General features: G+C 34.0%; 1 long non-coding RNA gene across 1 annotated transcript; it reads left to right on the top strand.

Annotated features, from left to right (window-relative positions):
• Window positions 1-634: 634 nt before the first annotated feature.
• Window positions 635-5,095, top strand: LOC132055803 (uncharacterized). Its single transcript, XR_009414651.1, has 2 exons — window positions 635-2,687; window positions 4,377-5,095. It is a non-coding gene; the product is annotated as an uncharacterized LOC132055803 (long non-coding RNA).
• Window positions 5,096-10,518: the final 5,423 nt, after the last annotated feature.

Genomic DNA, 10,518 nt, shown 5'->3' with positions numbered 1-10,518 from the left:
AATTCAAATGGATTTGACGCAATCCATATTAAACCGAACAATTTTAAGATGGCTGAAGTGATGGATCATGCTTAATCCATTTGACATGTCCAATCTTAATTCAACCAATATTCCAAGCCCCTATTCAATTTTAATCTTAATATGACCCTGGTTTCATATTCTTACATGATTTCACCTTTGAGATGAAGCAATAAACCCCTCCCCCCTCTTTTTTATTTTTATTTTTGTGTAATCAATACATATGTTACAACAACTTTTGTGGTGACAAATCTCAAAATGAAAAGAACATATATATGGAGAATTAAGGGCGAAGCAATTATATATATATATAAACTAATTAAGCTAACTAAATGACGTTGAGATACACACAGTGACATAGCTAGGATTTTCATTAAGGGTGTTCAAACTTCGAAGAGATAAATAAATAACACAATTCAATGAATAGGTGTACCCTAACAACTATACAAACCGAAACTAACGTAAATTGACAAAGGGAATTCTTCAAATGAAAGTATAATTCGAATTTATTATCCAAATCGTTTGAGGAGGTTTTATAACAGAAAAAGGACATTACGAAGTCACCTAAAAATTCATTTAATTGTAGGAAAATTTAGTTTGAAGACAAATTCTTTAGTATTTAAGAAATTTATTTTTCTACTGAAATTTCAAATTGGATTGCAAAATTTCTAATTAGAAAAATAATTAGAACACACAAAATTGTAACCTAAATTTTATAAAAATGTAAAACGGAGTCACTGTGCAATTGTCACCAGAAATATTCACGAAGAATGAAAAAAGGTGTCTCTGCTCTGCACCTGATTTCGTAAGGCCTAACATCGATATATATATAACACAAAAAGAATAAATTAAGTTTCCTCTTTAGATAACAATAAATTATTTTTCTTATCTAAATTTTAATGTTTTTGCAACAGTAATACAAAGAACCCTTAACGAGAACAATATCATATGAGAGAATCAATTTTATTAAGGAAAAATGAAAAATATAAAGGAGAAGAAGAAGTTTCAAATGATAAAATTATTAATAAATTAAAATAAGATTTGGAATCGAATTTGTTCGGTTGAAATTGGTCCGAATTGGTTATGAAAAAAGGGTAAACAACTAAGAGACGTGGAGAATCGAACCCGCAGTATTCTCGGTTGTGTCAAGGGTGTTTAAGGTCAGCTATTTAGCTATTAAAAACATTATTTGACCTATAGACACAATATCATTTTTTAGTGAAGGATGTTCGACTGATCACCCTTCCATCACTATAGTTCCGCCACTGGATACACATCAAAACTCGTCTTTATTGAAAAATTGAAGGGAGATCCTTTTCCTTAGAACAAAAAACTCACCCACGTAACAATTAACAAGTACATGTGTCTGAATGCACAATCATGTCGCTTTTCACTTAAAGTTGAGCTACACGTCCACACTTGTGTATATTGAAAAATTGACGAGAACCTAGAAGAAAATTCTCACACGCAAAACAATTAATAAGTACACTTTCGAATGCTCAAGTCACTTAACAGTACACTTGTCCGAATACTCAAGGCATGTGGTCTCACTAACCAACCTCAATTAATTGATCATTTCAATTTTCAATCTTGCACTTAGCTTTTCTTACTTCTTTAGCTTAACTGCAAATCTCTGAGCATCTAACCAGCTAGCATGAGTATACTTAGCTTCAAGATTTAGTTTTCTTAGTTCCTTCTACTAATTGACAAATTTGAACACCAAATTTAAACTAATTAAGTTACCTAAATGACTTAGAGTTAAGATACACGTCAAAAATCGTCTAATATCTAATGGAAGGAAAACAATTTTCATCAAAAAAATAAACTCACACACATAGCAATTAACAAGTACACTTGTCTGAATGCTCAAAGCGCGTGGCCCAAGTGACCTTAACTAGTCCATTTCCATTTTGCCCTTGGTTTTTCTTACTTCTTCAACTTAATTGCAAATCTCTGAGCATCTAATCTTAGCTCGAGCAGACTTGGCTTCAAGATTTAGTTTGCTAGTTCTCTCTACCAAACAGCTAATATGGAAACCAAATCTAAACAAATTAAATGACTTAAAATTGAGATACACGTAAAATCATCTTTATTGACGAATCGAATAAACACTATTTTGTTAAAGGTAAGAAAGAGCTCATACGAGTAACAATTAACAAGTACACTTGTCCGCATGCTCAAGGCATTGTGGCTTCACTAGGTAACCCCAACTAATTCATTTTCATTTTGCTTTAGCCTTTTTGAAAATCTCTGAATGCCAAACCTGAGCTAACTGAGCTTCAACATTTAGTTTGTAGTTCTTTATAACTTACTTACTAACCAATTTGTATACCAACTCTAAACTAATCAGGCTAACTAAATGACGTAATGCCGAGATACACATCAAAACTCGTTTATAATTATCAAAGAAAAGTCCGTCCGTTCACAGTAAGAACGAACTCACACGCGTAGCAGTTAATAAGACACTTGTTTGAATGCTCGAGGCACGTGGACTCACTAAGTGTCCCAACTAATTCATTTAAGTTTGGCCTTTGTCATTCTTACTTCTTAAACTTGGCTACAAATCTCCAAGCATCAAACCTAGGCCTGAGTAGACTTAGCTTCAAGATTGAGCAGAAGGTTGCCACCATCATTATGTTGTAGCTTCTCCAAACGTTGACGGCCTAAAGGTATTCAGCATTCTAGCACAAATATTAGTACTCTTTTCTATTTCAAACAGAAATTTATGTGTTTTTATCAATTTCTTTTGAACATCTTTTAAACTAGTAAGTGTATATCAATAATTTTCACAACGTCATTACCAAAATGAGAAACTTCTTGCCCTACGACAGCGAAAATAGGGATTTTATTTTGGAATTTTTACTCATTGTAGCTTCTTTTAAGACCTAATTATTAATATTAACTATCCTTTTATTTAATTATATTTAGTAGCTAATTAATTTTTCTAAATTACAAATGGTAGCTATATCAAAAAATACATACCCAAACACATATATCTTTCTTTTTTCTCAATCACTACTCATTTCATATTTTTCATTTCTCAAAAATCTCTCTTCCCTTCTCTCAACCACCACCACCATGGCTGCACCACCACCATGGCCGCACCGCCCTCTCTCTCTTCTCCGTCTCCCTCTGTGCTCACCCCTCTCTCTCTCTTTTCACTCTGCAGATCTGGCCGTGTGCATTGTTGATGGCGGCGGTGATGGATTGATTTTGAGATGGTGGCGGAGAAGATGACGTAGAGGTGGAGAGATTAGGGTTTTGTTGGTGATGGAAAGATTAGGGTTTTTTGGTGGTGATGGTGTCTCAGATTTGGGTTTTTGGTGGTGGTGGTGTCTCGATTAGAATTTTGGTGGTGTTGGAGACATTAGGTTTTTTGGTGGTGGTAGTGTCTCTCGTATCCGGCCATGTGTATTTGTTAAAAGCCAAATACAAATACATTCAAAAATCTACATCTCACAAATACACTATTTTTGAATGTATTTGTCTTTGTATTTTTTAGTGTATTTTGTTAATAGCCAAACACATTATTTTTTGGATGTATTTGTCATGTATTTGAATTTTTTGGTCTTGTATCTGAATGTATATGTTGAAATCCATTCAAATACACGAAAATTTGAATAAATTTGGCTTCATAGTAGTTGGAATGTACACAATGTATTTGAAATACATCAAAAAAAGCCACCGAAATACATCAAAAAAAAAAATCAAGTAAAATACATAAAAAAAATCACCGAAATACATAAAAAAAAAAAAAAAAGACACGAAAATACATTATGGCAAAAAAAAAAATCACTGAAATACATCAAAAAAAAATCACTGAAATACATCAAAAAAATATATATTAATAGCTCCACCATTAAAGGCTAAAATCAAGGATCATGTTTTTTTTTTTTTTTTACCTTGTTCTCATGTATTTGTTGGCAACAAATACACGCGAAAACATACACTATTTTGCCAAAATGTAGCTACAAATGGTAATATTTAAAAGGGTAGCTACAAATGGTAGGAAGCTACAATAAGGTAGTCATTTGAGAAATTTTACCTTTTATTTTTCGAAACCTTTATTTTCACAAGCGGTACATACATCAACAATTGAAATCTTGATCTGAGCAAACTCAACACAGATTTTTCCCGTCAAAATTCTTTTTTTTCCGGCCTGGTTTAATTTTTAGTTACCTAGACTTTAATCAGCTAGATGGTTTTTATGTAACCAAAAAAGGAAAAAAACTTTTATGTGATAAATCTTTACTTGGATGGCCAAACACAGCATTTAAATCGTGAAGTTGTTCAACCACAATTTATATTCGGTAATTTATTTTGTTCATTGTTTCTTTTTGGCATTTATTTCAAAGCAGGACGTCAAAGAGAAGCACAAACAAGCAAGAGATTCGCCAACGGCGCAAAAAGGAAATAGTTCCTGTTTTTTGGTTTCCCACGTGATTTGACAACTCTCCCAAATAATTCTACAATACCATCTTTCCGGAAAAAAAATCACTTCAACGTCACAAGATTCTATAAATCCTCTATTTTGCAAATAAGACATTGTTTGCCATTTTAAATCAGCTACTTAAAAGCTCCACATTCCTTGCCTCTTACAATTAACAGCAATTCAACAAACAATTTAACATGCCTATGGATTATGATGTTCATGAACATGGTAGTAGCTCAAGTACCACGGGCCACATCATCGATGGTTGCGTCGCGATTTTCTTCGGGTGTATGGTTCTCTTTTGCCTGTTCAAATGCTGCTGCGCAAGTCTACAAACGGAAAAGACTGAACAGCCATCAACCGCACGGCCAGCTGATGATCGACAGGATCATAGTATGCTTGCCATCATGCCCGGGGACCAACATCCAACCTACATAGCAATGGCGTCTATGTCTCCACCTCCGCATACTCTATGAAGCTTGATTAACTTTTAGATCTTATTTTATTGTACTGTTCCCAAGCGAGATAGAGGAGGAGGATTGTACTAAGTGGCCTAAGACGGTCTTTGGTTGGCTTTTCAAAAATAGCTTGTAAGTGGTAAAAGCTAAAACCCGTAAGTTTAAAATTCCCAACTTTTTGCTTTTATCTAATTTTTGTACCTTTTTTTTTTTTTTTTTGCTTAAACGTAAGTGTTTAAAAATACTTTTTATCTTTCTCAAACATCACATTTTAGCTTAAAAGCTATTTTGGCCAAAAAACACTTAAAAAATAATTAAGCCTTCCAAACACTCTCTAAGTGGCCCTAATTAATTCATTTTCGTTTTGTCATTAGCTTTTCTTATTTCTTCAACTTGATTGTAAATCTCTAAGATAAAACTTAGTGCAAGCGCACTTGGCTTCAAGATTTAGTTTGTTAGTTCTCTCTACCAAACTAGCTAATTTGGAAACCAAATCTAAACTAATTAAGCTAACTAATGACTTAAAGTTGAGATACACGTCAAAACGCGTCATTATTGAAAAATTGAAGGGAGACCCTTTTCATTAGAAGAGAGAACCCACAAGTGTAACAATCAATAAGTACACTTGCCCGCAGAGGCGGATCTAGGATTTGAAGGTGGCGGGTGCTTCAATAAGTGTTTAAAAATACTTTTTATCTTTCTCAAACATCACATTTTAGCTTAAAAGCTATTTTGGCCAAAAAACACTTAAAAAATAATTAAGCCTTCCAAACACTCTCTAAGTGGCCCTAATTAATTCATTTTCGTTTTGTCATTAGCTTTTCTTATTTCTTCAACTTGATTGTAAATCTCTAAGATAAAACTTAGTGCAAGCGCACTTGGCTTCAAGATTTAGTTTGTTAGTTCTCTCTACCAAACTAGCTAATTTGGAAACCAAATCTAAACTAATTAAGCTAACTAATGACTTAAAGTTGAGATACACGTCAAAACGCGTCATTATTGAAAAATTGAAGGGAGACCCTTTTCATTAGAAGAGAGAACCCACAAGTGTAACAATCAATAAGTACACTTGCCCGCAGAGGCGGATCTAGGATTTGAAGGTGGCGGGTGCTACAATTTTCTTCAATATACATCTTGTTAGGAATATATATTTGGGTGGGGTCCATCTCTTTTTCGTTTATTCGGGTCAACTTAGTAGGCTTTTTTTTTTTTTTTTTTAATTTGCAAATACAAGCACGTGCTTACAAATGTCACAGATTTGAGATTAAGAGAAATACTTAATTTAAGGGATTTTGAAGTTTCTATTTATGTGTTCTTGCTAGAGATCACAAATAAAATAATAGAAAAGAGGAAAATCAATATAAATAATAAAAAGATAAATAGAAAATTGGGAGGGCCGAAAAGGGAATTATTGGTACAAAGGAAGTAAAAAGCACAAACGAAAATGGGAGTCGGAAAATGTTCGAGAGAGATTCAAACTTGTGTCTATCAGCCGTGGCACCTTTATCTAATTTACGACTGGGGGTGACAGGATCAAATATTTAACCTAATTTAAACAAATTGCAATATAAGTATATAAAAAATTTATTAATTGAGCGGGTGTCATGCCACCCCCATCGTGATGGGTGGATCCGCCCCTGCTTGTCCGCATGCTCAACACATGTGACCTCACTAGGTGCGACCCCGACTAAATCAGTGGCGGAGCCAGGATTTCCGCCGAGGGGATTCAAAATATAAAAAAGTAAACATACGAAGAAGCCTAAGGGGGTTCAACATCTACTATATATACATAAAAAATAATTTTAACCTTGTAAAAACAACGTTTTTTTTCCGCCGCGGGGGTTCAGATGAACACCCTCGGCTCTATGCGACTCCACCACTGGACTAAATCATTCATTTTTGCCTTAGCCTTTATGCAAATCTCTGAACATCAAACCTGACATGAGCAGTCTAAGCTTCATTCTTCAATATTTAGTTTGTAGCTAATTATGCTAACTAAATGACTTAACATTGAGATACACATAAAAATTCGTCTTTAATTATCAAATGAAAGCATAGAAGTAAGGAAAAACTCACGCACATAGCAATTAACAAGTACACTTGTCTGAATGATCAAGGCACGTGGCTTCACTAACTGGTTGCAATTAATTCATCTTCATCTTGCCTTAGCTTTTTTTACTTCTTCAATTTAACTGCAAATCTTTGAGCATCTAACCTAGAATGAGTATAGTTATCTTGGAAATTTAGTTTGTTAGTCCCTTCTACTAATTAACTAATTTGAACACCAAATCTAAACTAATGAAGTTATCAAACTGACTTTGAGTGGAGATACACATCAAAACTCGTTTTTAAAAAAAATGGAAGAAAACTCTTTTCATTAGTAAGTACCCTTGTCTGAATGCTCAAGGCATGTGGCCTAACTGAGCCTAACTAGTTCATTTTCTGAGGTATTCTGACTTCAACTTATAAATTGTAAATCTCCGAGAATCTAACCTAGCATGAGTAAACTTGGCCTCAAGATTTAGTTTGTTAGTTCTCTCTACCAAACTAGCTAAACTGAAAACCAAATCTAAACTAACTAAATGACTTAAATTTGAGATATATCTTTATTGACGAATTGAATAAACACCATTTACGTTAAAAGTAAGAAAGAACGCACACGTGTAGCAATTAACAAGTACACTTGTCCGCATTCTCATAGGCGTTGTGACTTCATTAGCTAACCCCAACTAATTCACTTTCATTTTGCCTTAACACATTTGGAAATCTCTGAACACCAAACCTGACATGAGCTGACTCAGCTTCAACATTTAGTTTGTAGTTCTTTATAACTTACTTACTAACCAATTTGCACACCAACTCTAAACTAAATAGGCTAACCAAATGACGTAATGCTGAGGTACACATCAAAACTCGTTTATAATTGTCAAAGAAAAGTCCGTATGTTCAAAGTAAGAAAGAACTCACGCGCGCAGCGGTTAATAAGTGCACTTATTCGCACGCACGATGCACGTGGATTTACTAAGTGTCTCAACTAATTCATTTACATTTTGGCCTTTTCCTTCTTATTTCTTCAGCTTGATTGCAAATCTCATAGAATATTAAGTATATATAATAAAAAAGGAACAGCAGGGCTCGTGAGCGATATTCTTCGTTGTGTTCTAATATGGTATCAGAGCTTTTAACGGACTCATCATTTACCATGAACATCAACAGTGCTACTTTTCCGATCCAATCAACCACGCATACCACTTTATCTCAATTAAGCTAAATCTTCCAACTACCTCTTCTGGCAAACACAATTTTTGCCCATTATTTAAATTGTGTTTACTTATTTCATCGCACAAGCAAATTTAACTTGAAAATTTAGTTTATTAATTCTTAATTCCTACCAAATTAACTAATTTGGACATCAAATCTAAACTAATTAAACTTAACTAAATGACTTAAAGTTGAGATATACGTCAAAACTTGTCTGTAGTGTTAATTTAAAGAGAAGCCATTAATTTCGGCAAAGATAGCAAAGAACGTACTCACATGTGTAGCAATTAACAAGTACCAAATTTCTGCATTCGACCTCATAGGTGACCCTAGATAATTCATTTTCATTCCTTTTTAGCCTTTCTGCAAATCTCAAACTTCAAACCTGGCATGAGTAGACCAAACTTTAAGATTTAAACTTCTAAAATACTAACTAATTAATTAGACAACAGATCTAAACTCGTTGAGCCAACTAAATGACTGAGATACACATCAAAACTCGTTTTTAATTGTCGAAAAGATGTCCTTCCATTAAAAATAATAAAGAACTCACACGCGTTAGCGGTTAATAGTACACTTGTCCGCATGCACGAGGCACGTGGAACCGCTAAGTTTCCCAACTAATTCATTTACACTTTGGCTTTTGCCTTTCTTACTTCTTCAACTTGACCGAAAATCTCCAAACATCAAACCTAGGCCAGAGCAGACATAGCTTCAAGATTGAGCTGAAGGTTGCCGCCATCATCATGTTGTAGCTTCTCAAAACATTGAAGGCCTAAAGGTATTCAGTATTCTAGTTCAAAGATTGTTACTCTTTCTATTTCAAACAGAAATTTATGTGTTTTATCAATTTCTTTTGAACGTTTTTTGAACTTGTAATTGTATATCAATAATTTTTATAACATACATTACCAAGATGAGAAACTTCTAGCCCTGCAACACGCTGAAACAGGGATATCATTTTTGGAAACCTCTATTCTCAGTACATGCATCAACAATTGATTTTTTGATTTGAACAAACTCAACACAGATTTTTCTGGTCAAAATGTGTATTTTTCACCCGGGTTTAACTTGTAGTTACCTAGGCTTTAGTTAAACGACTTTTATGTGACAACAAAATGATTTTTGTGTTATAAGTCTTTACTTGGATGACCATTAGTATTTAGCAAAATATTCCCAAACATAGCATGTAAAATCATGAAGTTTTCCAAGCATAATTTTAGCTAATTGTAAAGAATTCCTGTCCTGGTTTTCACGTGGTTATTTCCTCCATTGATATATATACAAATTCTCTGCTCATTTCATCTTTTTGGTCTGAATTGACATATAATAGTAAAGGGAGAAGCCTTCTCTTCTAGGATATATAGAAAATATTTATATACAAAATATATAAATATAGAACCCATCGTAAAAAAAATTATTCTTTGGAAGTTTTCAATAAGAAAGAAGGGGATGAATGTGGTTTTTGCTGTTTTAAGGAAAGGAAAATTTTATTTTACATTTTTATTGTCAATAATTTATTTCGTTCATTAGATGTTTGTTTTTTGGTATTTCTAAAACAGGAATATCAAAGAGTAGCACAAATAATCACCGTCAGAATTCACCAAGAGGCGCAAAAATGGAAGAGTTACTATTTTTGTTCACCACATTATGTCACTCTGCCAAATAATTCCATCCTTTTGAAGAGTCCCATTTTTTCTTCTTTTCCCAAAAAAATCACTTCAACGTCCACAAGATAAATTACTATAACATCCGTTATTTTGCAAATTACACATTCTTTGGCAGTTCAAATCAGCTACTTACAAAGCTACTACATTTAACAGCAATTCAACAAAAATAATTTTAACATACCTATGGACTATACTGGAGAAAGTACTGCGCCTAGCTCTCATCACTCTCCATCAAGTTCCACAATGGCCCACATCTCGGATGTTTGCCTTGCGATTATCTTCGGGTTGCTGATTCTCTATTGCCTGTTCAAATGCTGCTGCACTGATGATGAAACTTCACCAGATTTACCAAGTCGGCGCACGGTAAAGACTGAAGAGCCATCAACTGCACCACCTAACAATCAACATGAACATAGTATGCTTGTCATTAATCCTGGGGACCAAAATCCGACCTGCATAGCAATGCCAGTTTCTTCACCTCTGCATACTCCTGAAGTTTGATTAATTTTTAGATCTTATTTTTAGTGGTCCCAAGCGGAATAAAGGAGAAGGGTACCAGTAAGTTGACAACTAGCGTAAATCTAGTCAAATTATAAAGAGTCTTGACTATACAGAATGTGGAGCGACATGTGTAGTGACTAGTGAGGATTCATCTATCCGACCCTAACTAGCTTGGGGT

The sequence above is a fragment of the Lycium ferocissimum genome, chromosome 5 (assembly GCF_029784015.1).
Source record: "Lycium ferocissimum isolate CSIRO_LF1 chromosome 5, AGI_CSIRO_Lferr_CH_V1, whole genome shotgun sequence".
Taxonomy (NCBI): domain Eukaryota; kingdom Viridiplantae; phylum Streptophyta; class Magnoliopsida; order Solanales; family Solanaceae; genus Lycium; species Lycium ferocissimum.
The sequence above is the reverse complement of the archived record's forward strand: the minus strand, read 5'-3'. Positions and strand labels throughout refer to the sequence as shown.